The sequence below is a fragment of the Miniopterus schreibersii genome (genome assembly GCF_964146895.1).
Source record: "Miniopterus schreibersii genome assembly, chromosome: 7".
Classification (NCBI taxonomy): domain Eukaryota; kingdom Metazoa; phylum Chordata; class Mammalia; order Chiroptera; family Miniopteridae; genus Miniopterus; species Miniopterus schreibersii.
The window spans coordinates 84,025,700-84,041,253 of record NC_138108.1 but is presented as its reverse complement, the minus strand read 5'-3'; positions in this window follow the sequence as shown (position 1 = coordinate 84,041,253).

Here is a 15,554-nt window from a genome sequence, read left to right as displayed (position 1 = left end):
ACCCTAACCCTAGGTCCAGTCCTAACCCTGACCGTCTCTCTAAACCTAGTCCTCAACATAACCCACCCTAGGTCCAATCCTAACCAAAACCGTCTCTCTAACCCTAGCCCTAAACATAACCCTAACCCTAGGTCCAATCGTAACCCTAACCGTCTCTCTAACCCTGGCCCTCAACATAACCCTAACCCTAGGTCCAATCCTAACCATAACCGTCTCTCTAACCCTAGCCCTCAACATAACCCTAACCCTAGGTCCAATCCTAACCCTAACCGTCTCTCTAACCCTAGCCCTCAACATAACACTAACCCTGCCTCCAATCCTAACCCTGACCGACTCTCTAAACCTAGCCCTCAAAATAACCCTAACCCTACGTCAATCCTAACCCTAACCGTCTCGCTAACCATAGCCCTCAACATAACCCTAACCCTAGGTCCAATCCTAACCCTAACAGTCTCTCTAACCCTAGCCCTCAACCCAACCCTAACCCTAGGTCCAATCCTTACCCTAACCGTCTCTCTAAAACTAGCCCTCAACATAACCCTAACCCTAGGTCCAATCCAAACCCTGACCGTCTTTCTAACCATGGCTCTCAACATAACCCTAACCCTAGGTCCAATGCTAACCCTGACCGTCTCTCTAACACTAGACCTCAACATAACCCTAACCCTAGGTCCAATCCTAACCCTAACCGTCTCTCTAACCCTAGCCCTCAAAATAACCCTAACCCTACGTCCAATCCTAACCCTAACCGTCTCGCTAACCCTAGCCCTCAACATAACTCTAACCCTAGGTCCAATCCTAACCCTAACCGTCTCTCTAACCCTAGCCCTCAACCCAACCCTAACAATAGGACCAATCCTAACCATAACCATCTCTCTAACCCTGGCCCTAAACATAACCCTAACCCTAGGTCCAATCCTTACCCCAACCATCTCTCTAAAACTAGCCCTCAACATAACTCTAACCCTACGTCCAATCCTAACCCTGACCGTCTCTCTAACCCTGGCCCTCAACATAACCCTAACCCTAGGTCCAATCCTTACCCTAACCGTCTCTGTAAACCTAGCCCTCAACATAACCCTAACCCTAGGTCCAATCCTAACCCTGACCTTCTCTGTAACCCTAGCCCTCAACATAACCCTAACCCTAGGTTCAATCCTAACCCTAACCGTCTCTCTAACCCTAGCACTCAACGTAAGCCTAACCCTAGGTCCAATCCTAACCCTAACCATCTCTCTAACCCTAGCCCTCAACCTAACACTAACCCTAGGTCCAATCCAAATCTAACCGTCTCTCTAACCCTAGCCCTCAACATAACCCTAACCCTAGGTCCAATCTTAACCTTAACAGTCTCGCTAACCCTAGCCCTCAACATAACCCTAACCCTAGGTCCAATCCTAACCCTAAGAGTCTCTCTAACCCTAGCCCTCAACCCAACCCTAACCCTAGGTCCAATCCTTACCCTAACCGTCTCTCTAAACCTAGCCCTCAACATAACCCTAACCCTAGGTCCAATCCTTACCCTGACCGTCTCTCTAACCCTAGCCCTCAATATAACCCTAACCCTAGGTCCAATCCTAACCCTAAGAGTCTCTCTAACCCTAGCCCTCAACCCAACCCTAACCCTAGGTCCAATCCTTACCCTAATCGTCTCTCTAACCCTAGCCCTCAACATAACCCTAACCCTAGGTCCAATCCTAACCCTGACCGTCTCTCTAACACTAGCCCTCAATATAACCCTAACCCTAGGTCCTATCCTAACCCTAACCGTCTCTCTAACCCTAGCCCTCAAGATAACCCTAACCTTAGGTCCAATCCTAACCCTAACAGTCTCTCTAACCCTACCCCTCAACATAACCCTAACCCTAGGTCCAATCCTAACCTAACCGTCTCTCTAACCCTAGTCCTCAACATAACCCTAACCCTAGGTCCAATCCTAACCCTAACCGTCTCTCTAACCCTAGCCCTCAACCCAACCATAACTATAGTTCCAATCCTAACCCTAACCATCTCTCTAACCCTGGCCGTCAACATAACCCTAACCCTAGGTCCAAATCTTACCCCAACCGTCTCTCTAAACCTAGCCCTCAACATAACCCTAGCCCTAGGTCCAATTCTAACCCTAACCGCCTCTCTAACCCTAGCCCTCAACATAACACTAACCCTAGGTCCAATCCTAACCCTAACCGTCTCTCTAACCCTAGAACTCAACATAACCCTAATCCTAGATCCAATCCTAACCCTAACCGTCTCTCTAACCTTAGGCCTCAACATAACCCTAACCGTAGGTCCAATCCTAACCTTAACCGTCTCTCTAACCCTAGCGCTTAACATAACCCTAACCCTAGGTCCAATCCTAACCCTAACCGTCTCTCTAACCCTAGCCCTCAACATAACCCTAACCCTAGGTCCAATCCTAACCCTAACCGTCTCGCTGACCCTAGCCCTCAACATAACCCTAACCCTAGGTCCAATCCTAACCGTAACCGTCTCTCTAACCCTAGCGCTCAACATAACCCTAACCCTAGGTCCAATCCTAACCCTAACCGTCTCTCTAACCCTAGCCCTCAACATAACCCAAACCCTAGGTCCAATCCTAACCCTAACCGCCTCTCTAACCCTAGCCCTCAACATAACCGTAACCCTCGGTCCAATCCTAACCGTGACCGTCTCTCTAATCCTAGCCCTCAACATAACCCCAACACTAGGTCCAATCCTAACCCTAACCATCTCTCTAACACTAGCCCTCAACATAACCCTAACCCTAGGTCCAATCCTAACCCTAACCGCCTTCTAACCTTAGCCCTGAACATAACCCTAACCCTAGGTCCAATCCTAACCCGAACCGTCTCTCTAACCCTAGCCCTCAACATAACCCTAACCCTAGGTCCAATCCTAAACCTAACCGTCTCTCTTACCCTAGCCCTAAACATAACCCTAACCCTAGGTCCAATCATAACCCTAACCGTCTCTCTAACCCTGGCCCTCAACATAACCCTAACCTTAGGTCCAATCCTAACCCTAACAGTCTCTCTAACCCTACCCCTCAACATAACCCTAACCCTAGGTCCAATCCTAACCTAACCGTCTCTCTGACCCTAGTCCTCAACATAACCCTGACCCTAGGTCCAATCCTAACCCTAACCGTCTCTCTAACCCTAGCCCTTAACATAACCCTAACCCTAGGTCCAATCCTAACCCTAACCGTCTCTCTAACCCTAGCCCTCAACCCAACCATAACTATAGTTCCAATCCTAACCCTAACCATCTCTCTAACCCTGGCCCTCAACATAACCCTAACCCTAGGTCCAAATCTTACCCCAACCGTCTCTCTAAACCTAGCCCTCAACATAACCCTAGCCCTAGGTCCAATTCTAACCCTAACCGCCTCTCTAACCCTAGCCCTCAACATTACACTAACCCTAGGTCCAATCCTAACCCTAACCGTCTCTCTAACCCTACAACTCAACATAACCCTAATCCTAGATCCAATCCTAACCCTAACCGTCTCTCTAACCTTAGGCCTCAACATAACCCTAACCGTAGGTCCAATCCTAACCTTAACCGTCTCTCTAACCCTAGCGCTTAACATAACCCTAACCCTAGGTCCAATCCTAACCCTAACCGTCTCTCTAACCCTAGCCCTCAACATAACCCTAACCCTAGGTCCAATCCTAACCCTAACCGTCTCGCTGACCCTAGCCCTCAACATAACCCTAACCCTAGGTCCAATCCTAACCGTAACCGTCTCTCTAACCCTAGCGCTCAACATAACCCTAACCCTAGGTCCAATCCTAACCCTAACCGTCTCTCTAACCCTAGCCCTCAACATAACCCAAACCCTAGGTCCAATCCTAACCCTAACAGTCTCTCTAACCCTAGCCCTCAACCCAACCCTAACCCTAGGTCAATCCTTACCCTAACCGTCTCTCTAAAACTAGCCCTCAACATAACCGTAACCCTAGGTCCAATCCAAACCCTGACCGTCTTTCTAACCATGGCCCTCAACATAACCCTAACCCTAGGTCCAATGCTAACCCTGACCGTCTCTCTAACCCTAGCCCTCAACATAACCCTAACCCTAGGTCCAATCCTAACCCTGACCGTCTCTCTAACACTAGCCCTCAACATAACCCTAACCATAGGTCCAATCCTAACCCTAACCGTCTCTCTAACCCTAGCCCTCAAAATAACCCTAACCCTACGTTCAATCCTAACCCTAACAGTCTCGCTAACCCTAGCCCTCAACATAACTCTAACCCTAGGTCCAATCCTAACCCTAACCGTCTCTCTAACCCTAGCCCTCAACCCAACCCTAACAATAGGACCAATCCTAACCCTAACCATCTCTCTAACCCTGGCCCTAAACATAACCCTAACCCTAGGTCCAATCCTTACCCCAACCATCTCTCTAAAACTAGCCCTCAACATAACCCTAACCCTACGTCCAATCCTAACCCTGACCGTCTCTCTAACCCTGGCCCTCAACATAACCCTAACCCTACGTCCAATCCTAACCCTAACCGTCTCTCTAACCCTAGCCCTCAACATAACCCTAACCTTAGGTCCAATCGTAACCCTAACAGTCTCTCTAACCCTAGTCTCAACATAACCCTAACCGTAGGTCCAATCCTAACCTTAACCGTCTCTCTAACCCTAGCGCTTAACATAACCCTAACCCTAGGTCCAATCCTAACCCTAACCGTCTCTCTAACCCTAGCCCTCAGCATAACCCTAACCCTAGGTCCAATCCTAACCCTATCCGTCTCGCTGACCCTAGCCCTCAACATAACCCTAACCCTAGGTCCAATCCTAACCGTAACCGTCTCTCTAACCCTAGCGCTCAACATAACCCTAACCCTAGGTCCAATCCTAACCCTAACCGTCTCTCTAACCCTAGCCCTCAACATAACCCAAACCCTAGGTCCAATCCTAACCCTAACCGCCTCTCTAACCCTAGCCCTCAACATAACCGTAACCCTCGGTCCAATCCTAACCGTGACCGTCTCTCTAATCCTAGCCCTCAACATAACCCCAACCCTAGGTCCAATCCTAACCCTAACCATCTCTCTAACACTAGCCCTCAACATAACCCTAACCCTAGGTCCAATCCTAACCCTAACCGCCTTCTAACCCTAGCCCTGAACATAACCCTAACCCTAGGTCCAATCCTAACCCGAACCGTCTCTCTAACCCTAGCCCTCAACATAACCCTAACCCTAGGTCCAATCCTAAACCTAACCGTCTCTCTTACCCTAGCCCTAAACATAACCCTAACCCTAGGTCCAATCGTAACCCTAACCGTCTCTCTAACCCTGGCCCTCAACATAACCCTAACACTAGGTCCAATCCTAACCCTAACCGTCTCTCTAACCCTAGCCCTCAACATAACACTAACCCTACCTCCAATCCTAACCCTGACCGACTCTCTAAACCTAGCCCTCAAAATAACCCTAACCCTACGTCAATCCTAACCCTAACCGTCTCGCTAACCCTAGCCCTCAACATAACCCTAACCCTAGGTCCAATCCTAACCCTAACAGTCTCTCTAACCCTAGCCCTCAACCCAACCCTAACCCTAGGTCCAATCCTTACCCTAACCGTCTCTCTAAAACTAGCCCTCAACATAACCGTAACCCTAGGTCCAATCCAAACCCTGACCGTCTTTCTAACCATGGCCCTCAACATAACCCTAACCCTAGGTCCAATGCTAACGCTGACCGTCTCTCTAACCCTAGCCCTCAACATAACCCTAACCCTAGGTCCAATCCTAACCCTGACCGTCTCTCTAACACTAGCCCTCAACATAACCCTAACCCTAGGTCCAATCCTAACCCTAACCGTCTCTCTAACCCTAGCCCTCAAAATAACCCTAACCCTACGTTCAATCCTAACCCTAACCGTCTCGCTAACCCTAGCCCTCAACATAACTCTAACCCTAGGTCCAATCCTAACCCTAACCGTCTCTCTAACCCTAGCCCTCAACCCAACCCTAACAATAGTTCCAATCCTAACCCTAACCATCTCTCTAACCCTGGCCCTCAACATAACCCTAACCCTAGGTCCAAATCTTACCCCAACCGTCTCTCTAAACCTAGCCCTCAACATAACCCTAGCCCTAGGTCCAATTCTAACCCTAACCGCCTCTCTAACCCTAGCCCTCAACATAACACTAACCCTAGGTCCAATACTAACCCTAACCGTCTCTCTAACCCTAGCCCTCAAAATAACCCTAACCCTACGTTCAATCCTAACCCTAACCGTCTCGCTAACCCTAGCCCTCAACATAACTCTAACCCTAGGTCCAATCCTAACCCTAACCGTCTCTCTAACCCTAGCCCTCAACCCAACCCTAACAATAGTTCCAATCCTAACCCTAACCATCTCTCTAACCCTGGCCCTCAACATAACCCTAACCCTAGGTCCAAATCTTACCCCAACCGTCTCTCTAAACCTAGCCCTCAACATAACCCTAGCCCTAGGTCCAATTCTAACCCTAACCGCCTCTCTAACCCTAGCCCTCAACATAACACTAACCCTAGGTCCAATCCTAACCCTAACCTTCTCTCTAACCCTAGAACTCAACATAACCCTAATCCTAGATCCAATCCTAACCCTAACCGTCTCTCTAACCTTAGCTCTCAACATAACCCTAACCCTAGGTCCAATCCTAACCTTAACCGTCTCTCTAACCCTAGCGCTTAACATAACCCTAACCCTAGGTCCAATCCTAACCCTAACCGTCTCTCTAACCCTAGCCCTCAACATAACCCTAACCCTAGGTCCAATCCTAACCCTAACCATCTCTCTAACCCTGGCTCTCAACATAGCCCTAACCCTAGGTCCAATCCTTACACTAACCGTCTCTCAAAACCTAGCCCTCAACATAACCCTAACCCTAGGTCCAATCCTAACCCTGACCGTCTCTCTAACCCTAGGCCTCAACATAACCCTAACCCAAGGTCCAATCCTAACCCTGACCGTCTCTCTAACCCTAGCCCTCAACATAACCCTAACCTTAGGTCCAATCCTAACCCTGACAGTCTCTCTAACACTAGCCCTCAACATAACCCTAACCTTAGCTCCAATCCTAACCCTAACCATCTCTCTAACCCTAGCCCTCAACATAACCCTAACCCTAGGTCCAATCCTAATCCTAACCATCTCTCTAAACCTAGCCCTCAACATAACACTAACCCTAGGTCCAATCCTAACCCTAACCGTCTCTCTAACCCTAGCCGTCAACCCAACCCTAATAATAGTTGCAATCCTAACCCTAATCATCTCTCTAACCCTGGCCCTCAACCTAACCCTAACCCTAGGTCCAATCCTTACCCCAACCGTCTCTAAACCTAGCCCTCAACATAACCCTAACCCTAGGTCCAATCCTAACCCTGACCGTCTCTCTAACCCTGGCCCTGAACATAACCCTAACCCTAGGTCCAATCCTCACCCTAACCGTGTCTCTAACACTAACCCTCAACATAACCCTAACCGTAGGTCCTATCCTAACCATAACCGTCTCTCTAACTCTAGCCCTCAACATAATCCTAACCCTAGGTCCAATCCTACCCTAACCGTCTCTATAAACCTAGCCCTCAACATAACCTTAACCCTAGGTACAATCCTAACCCTAACTGTCTCTCTAACCCTAGCTCTCAACCTAACCCTAATCCTAGGTCCAAACCTAACCCTAACCGTCTCTCTAACCCTAGCCCTCAACCTAACCCTAACCCTAGGTCCAATCCTAGACGTAACCGTCTCTCTAACCCTAGCCCTCAACATAAACTTAACCCTAGGTCCAATCCTAACCCTAACCGTCTCTCTAACCCTAGCCCTCAACATAACCCTAACGCTAGGTCCAATCCTAACCCTAACCATCTCTCTGACCCTAGCCTTCAACATAAGCCTAACCCTAGGTCCAATCCTAAACCTAACCGTCTCTCTAACCCTAGCCCCCAACATAAACCTAACCCTAGGTCCAATCCTAACCCTGACCATCTCTCTAACCCTAGCCCTCAACATATACCTAACCCTAGGTCCAATGCTAACCCTGACCGTCTCTCTAACCCTAGCCCCCAACATAACCCTAACCCTAGGTCCAATCCTAACCCTAACCGTCTCTCTAACCCTAGCCCTCAACATAACCCTAATCCTAGGTCCAATCCTAACCCTAACCGTCTCTCTAACCCTAGCCCTCAACATAACCCTAAAACTAGGTCCAATCGTAACCCTAACCGTCTCTCTAACCGTAGCCCTCAACATAACCCTAACCCTAGATCCAATCCTAAGCCTAACGGTCTCTCTAAACCTAGCCCTCAACATAACCCTAACCCTAGCTCCAATCCTAACCCTGACCGACTCTCTAACCGTAGCCCTCAAAATAACACTAACCCTACGTCCAATCCTAACCCTAACCGTCTCGCTAACCCTACCCCTCAACATAACCCTAACCCTAGGTCCAATCCTAACCCTAACCATCTCTCTAAACCTGGCCCTCAACATAACCCTAACCCTAGGTCCAATCCTTACCTTAACCGTCCCTCTAAACCTAGCCCTCAACATAACGCTAACCGTAGGTCCAATACTCACCCTGACCGTCTCTCTATCCCTAGCCCTCAACATAACGCTAACGCTAGGTCCAATCCTAACCCTAACCATCTCTCTAACCCTGGCCCTCAACATAACCCTAACCCTAGGTCCAATCCTTACCCTAAACGTCTCTCTAAACCTAGCCCTCAACATAACCCTAACCCTAGGTCCAATCCTAACCCTGACCATCTCTCTAACCCTAGCCCTCAACATAACCCTAACCCTAGGTCCAATCCTAACCCTGACCGTCTCTCTAACACTAGCCCTCAACATAACCCTAAGCCTAGGTCCAATGCTAACCCTAACCGTCTCTCTAACCCTAGCCCTCAACATAACCCTAACCCTAGGTCCAATCATAACCCTAACCGTCTCTCTAACCCTAGCCCTCAACATAAACCTAACCCTAGGTCCAATCGTAACCGTAACCGTCTCTCTAACCCTAGCCCTCAACATAACCCTAACCCTAGGTCCAATCCTAACCTAACCGTCTCTCTAACCCTAGCCCTCAACATAACCCTAACCCTAGGTCCAATCCTAACCCTAACCGTCTCTCTAACCCTAGCCCTCAACATAACACTAAGCCTAGCTCCAATCCTAACCCTAACCGTCTCGCTAACCCTAGCCCTCAACATAACCCTAACCCTAGGTCCAATCCTAGCCTAACAGTCTCTCTAACCCTAGCCCTCAACCCAACCCTAACCCTAGGTCCAATCCTTACCCTAACCGTATCTCTAAACCTAGCCCTCAACATAACCCTAACCCTAGGTCCAATCCTAACCCTGACCATCTCTCTACCCTAGCCCTCAACATATACCTAACCCTAGGTCCAATGCTAACCCTGACCGTCTCTCTAAACCTAGCCCTCAACATAACCCTAACCCTAGGTCCAATCCTAACCCTGACCGTCTCTCTAACACTAGCCCTCAACATAACCCTAACCCTAGGTCAAATCCTAACCCTAACCGTCTCTCTATCCCTAGCCCTCAACATAACCCTAACCCTAGGTCCAATCCTAACCCTAACCGTCTCTCTAACCCTAGCCCTCAACATAACCCTAACCCTAGTTCCAATCCTAACCCTAACCGTCTCTCTAACCCTAGCCCTCAACATAACCCTAACCCTAGCTGCAAACCTAACCCTGACCGACTCTCTAACCCTAGCTCTCAAAATAACCCTAACCCTAGGTCCAATCCTAACCCTAACCGTCTCTCTAACCCTAGCACTCAACCTAAGCCTAACCCTAGGTCCAATCCTAACCCTAACCATCTCTCTAACCCTAGCCCTCAACCTAACACTAACCCTAGGTCCAATCCAAATCTAACCGTCTCTCTAACCCTAGCCCTCAACATAACCCTAACCCTAGGTCCAATCTTAACCTTAACCGTCTCGCTAACCCTAGCCCTCAACATAACCCTAACCCTAGGTCCAATCCTAACCCTAAGAGTCTCTCTAACCCTAGCCCTCAACCCAACCCGAACCCTAGGTCCAAACCTTACCCTAACCGTCTCTCTAAACCTAGCCCTCAACATAACCCTAACCCTAGGTCCAATCCTAACCCTGACCGTCTCTCTAACCCTAGCCCTCAACATAACCCTAACCCTAGGTCCAATGCTAACCCTGACAGTCTCTCTAACCCTAGCCCTCAACATAACCCTAACCCTAGGTCCAATCCTAACCCTGACCGTCTCTAACACTAGCCCTCAACATAACCCTAACCCTAGGTCCTATCCTAACCCTAACCGTCTCTCTAACCCTAGCCCTCAACATAACCCTAACCTTAGGTCCAATCGTAACCCTAACAGTCTCTCTAACCCTAGCCCTCAAGATAACCCTAACCCTAGGTCCAATCCTAACCCTAACCGTCTCTCTAACCCTAGTCCTCAACATAACCCTAACCCTAGGTCCAATCCTAACCCTAACCGTCTCTCTAACCCTAGCCCTCAACATAACCCTAACCCTAGGTCCAATCCTAACCCTAACCGTCTCTCTAACCCTAGCCCTCAACCCAACCCTAACAATAGTTCCAATCCTAACCCTAACCATCTCTCTAACCCTGGCCCTCAACATAACCCTAACCCTAGGTCCAAATCTTACCCCAACCGTCTCTCTAAACCTAGCCCTCAACATAACCCTAGCCCTAGGTCCAATTCTAACCCTAACCGCCTCTCTAACCCTAGCCCTCAACATAACACTAACCCTAGGTCCAATCCTAACCCTAACCTTCTCTCTAACCCTAGAACTCAACATAACCCTAATCCTAGATCCAATCCTAACCCTAACCGTCTCTCTAACCTTAGCTCTCAACATAACCCTAACCCTAGGTCCAATCCTAACCCTAACCGTCTCTCTAACCCTAGCCCTCAACATAATCCTAACCCTAGGTCCAATCCTAACCAAACCGTCTCGCTAACCCTAGCCCTCAACATAACCCTAACCCTAGGTCCAATCCTAACCGTAACCGTCTCTCTAACCCTAGCGCTCAACATAACCCTAACCCTAGGTCCAAACCTAACCCTAACCGTCTCTCTAACCCTAGCCCTCAACATAACCCGAACCCTAGGTCCAATCCTAACCCTAACCGCCTCTCTAACCCTAGCCCTCAACATAACCGTAACCCTCGGTCCAATCCTAACCGTGACCGTCTCTCTAACCCTAGCCCTCAACATAACCCTAACCTTAGGTCCAATCGTAACCCTAACAGTCTCTCTAACCCTAGCCCTCAACATAACCCTAACCCTAGGTCCAATCCTAACCCTAACCGTCTCTCTAACCCTAGTCCTCAACATAACCCTAACCCTAGGTCCAACCCTAACCCTAACCGTCTCTCTAACCCTAGCCCTCAACATAACCCTAACCCTAGGTCCAATCCTAACCCTGACCGTCTCTCTAACACTAGCCCTCAACATAACCCTAACCCTAGGTCCAATCCTAACCCTAACCGTCTCTCTAACCCTAGCCCTCAAAATAACCCTAACCCTACGTCCAATCCTAACCCTAACCGTCTCGCTAACCCTAGCCCTCAACGTAACTCTAACCCTAGGTCCAATCCTAACCCTAACCGTCTCTCTAACCCTAGCCCTCAACCCAACCCTAACAATAAGACCAATCCTAACCCTAACCATCTCTCTAATCCTGGCCCTAAACATAACCCTAACCCTAGGTCCAATCCTTACCCCAACCATCTCTCTAAAACTAGCCCTCAACATAACCCTAACCCTACGTCCAATCCTAACCCTGACCGTCTCTCTAACCCTGGCCCTCAACATAACCCTAACCCTAGGTCCAATCCTTACCCTAACCGTCTCTCTAAACCTAGCCCTCAACATAACCCTAACCCTAGGTCCAATCCTAACCCTGACCGTCTCTGTAACCCTAGCCCTCAACATAACCCTAACCCTAGGTAAAATCCTAACCCTAAGAGTCTCTCTAACCCTAGCCCTCAACATAAACCTAACCCTAGGTCCAATCTTAACCTTAACCGTCTCGCTAACCCTAGCCCTCAACATAACCCTAACCCTAGGTGAAATCCTAACCCTAAGAGTCTCTCTAACCCTAGCCCTCAACCCAACCCTAACCCTAGGTCCAAACCTTACCCTAACCGTCTCTCTAAACCTAGCCCTCAACATAACCCTAACCCTAGGTCCAATCCTAACCCTGACCGTCTCTCTAACCCTAGCCCGCAACATAACCCTAACCCTAGGTCCAATGCTAACCCTGACTGTCTCTCTAACCCTAGCCCTCAACATAACCCTAACCCTAGGTCCAATCCTAACCCTGACCGTCTCTCTAACACTAGCCCTCAACATAACCCTAACCCTAGGTCCTATCCTAACCCTAACCGTCTCTCTAACCCTAGCCCTCAACATAACCCTAACCTTAGGTCCAATCGTAACCCTAACAGTCTCTCTAACCCTAGCCCTCAACATAACCCTAACCCTAGGTCCAATCCTAACCCTAACCGTCTCTCTAACCCTAGTCCTCAACATAACCCTAACCCTAGGTCCAATCCTAACCCTAACCGTCTCTCTAACCCTAGCCCTCAACATAACCCTAACCCTAGGTCCAATCCTAACCCTAACCGTCTCTCTAACCCTAGCCCTCAACCCAACCCTAACAATAGTTCCAATCCTAACCCTAACCGTCTCTCTAACCCTAGCCCTCAACATTACCCTAATCCTAGGTCCAATCCTAACCATAACCGTCTCTCTAACCCTAGCCCTCAACATAACCCTAACCCTAGGTCCAATCCTAACCCTAACCGCCTATCTAACCCTAGCCCTCAACATAACCCTAACCCTAGGTCCAATCCTAACCCTAACCTTCTCTCGAACCCTAGCCCTCAACATAACCCTATCCCTAGGTCCAATCCTAACTCTAACCGTCTCTCTAACCCTAGCACTCAACCTAACCCTAACCCTAGGTCCAATCCTAACCCTAACCGTCTCTCTAACCCTAGCCCTCACATAACCCTAACCCTAGGTCCAATCCTAACCCTAACCGTCTCTCTAACCTTAACCCTCAACATAACCCTAACCCTAGGTCTATTCCTAACCCTAACCGTCTCTCTAACCCTAGCCCTCAACCCAACCCTAACCCTGGATCCAATCCTAACCCTAGGTCCAATCTCAACCCTGACCGTCTCTCTAACCCTAGCCCTCAACATACAATAACCCTAGGTCCAATCCTAACCCTAACCGTGTCTCTAAACCTAGCCCTCAACATAACAATAACGCTAGGTCCAATCCTAACCCTAACCGTCTCTCTAACCCTAGCTCTCAACATAACCCTTACCCTAGGTCCATTCCTAACCCTAACCGTCTCTCTAACCCTAGCCCTCAACATAACCCTAACCCTAGGTCCAATCCTAACCCTAACACTCTCTCTAACCCTAGGCCTCAACATAACCCTAACCCTAGGTCCAATCCTTACCCTAACCGTCTCTCTAACCCTAGCCCTCAACATAACCCTAACCGTAGTTCCAATCCTAACTCTGACCGTCTCTCTAACCCTAGCCCTCAACATAACCTTAACCCTAAGTACAATCCTAACCCTGACCATCTCTCTAACCCTAGCCCTCAACATAACCCTAACCCTAGGTCCAATCCTAACCCTGACCGTCTCTCTAACACTAGCCCTCAACATAACCCTAACCCTAGGTCCAATGCTAACCCTAACCGTCTCTCTAACCCTAGCCCTCAACATAACCCTAACCCTAGGTCCAATCCTAATCCTAACCGTCACTCTAACCCTAGCCCTCAACATAACCCTAACCCTAGGTCCAATCGTAACCCTAACCGTCTCTCTAACCCTAGCCCTCAACATAACCCTAACCCTAGGTCCAATCCTAACCCTAACCGTCTCTCTAACCGTACCCCACAACATAACCCTAACCCTAGGTCCAATCCTAACCCTAACCGTCTTTCTAACCCTAGCCCTCAACCTAACCCTAACCCTAGGTCCAATCCTAACCCTTATCGTCTCTCACCCTAGCCCTCAACATAACCCTAACCCTAGGTCCAATCCTAACCCTAACCGCCTCTCTAAACCTAGCCCTCAACATTACCCTAACCCTAGGTCCAATCCTAACCCTAACCGTCTCTCTAACCCTAGCCCTCACATAACCCTAACCCTAGGTCCAATCCTAACCCTAACCGTCTCTCTAACCTTAACCCTCAACATAACCCTAACCCTAGGTCTATTCCTAACCCTAACCGTCTCTCTAACCCTAGCCCTCAACCCAACCCTAACCCTGGATCCAATCCTAACCCTAGGTCCAATCTCAACCCTGACCGTCTCTCTAACCCTAGCCCTCAACATACAATAACCCTAGGTCCAATCCTAACCCTAACCGTGTCTCTAAACCTAGCCCTCAACATAACAATAACGCTAGGTCCAATCCTAACCCTAACCGTCTCTCTAACCCTAGCTCTCAACATAACCCTTACCCTAGGTCCATTCCTAACCCTAACCGTCTCTCTAACCCTAGCCCTCAACATAACCCTAACCCTAGGTCCAATCCTAACCCTAACACTCTCTCTAACCCTAGGCCTCAACATAACCCTAACCCTAGGTCCAATCCTAACCTTAACCGTCTCGCTAACCCTAGCCCTCAACATAACCCTAACCCTAGGTACAATCCTAACCTTAACTGTCTCTCTAACCCTAGCCCTCAACCCAACCCTAACCCTAGGTCCAATCCTAACCCTAACCATCTCGCTAAACCTGGCCCTCAACATAACCCTAACCCTAGGTCCAATCCTTACCCTAACCGTCTCTCTAACCCTAGCCCTCAACATAACCCTAACCGTAGGTCCAATCCTAACTCTGACCGTCTCTCTAACCCTAGCCCTCAACATAACCTTAACCCTAAGTACAATCCTAACAATGACCATCTCTCTAACCCTAGCCCTCAACATAACCCTAACCCTAGGTCCAATCCTAACCCTGACCGTCTCTCTAACACTAGCCCTCAACATAACCCTAACCCTAGGTCCAATGCTAACCCTAACCGTCTCTCTAACCCTAGCCCTCAACATAACCCTAACCCTAGGTCCAATCCTAATCCTAACCGTCACTCTAACCCTAGCCCTCAACATAACCCTAACCCTAGGTCCAATCGTAACCCTAACCGTCTCTCTAACCCTAGCCCTCAACATAACCCTAACCCTAGGTCCAATCCTAACCCTAACCGTCTCTCTAACCGTACCCCACAACATAACCCTAACCCTAGGTCCAATCCTAACCCTAACCGTCTTTCTAACCCTAGCCCTCAACCTAACCCTAACCCTAGGTCCAATCCTAACCCTTATCGTCTCTCACCCTAGCCCTCAACATAACCCTAACCCTAGGTCCAATCCTAACCCTAACCGCCTCTCTAAACCTAGCCCTCAACATTACCCTAACCCTAGGTCCAATCCTAACCCTAAGAGTCTCTCTAACCCTAGCCCTCAACCCAACCCTAA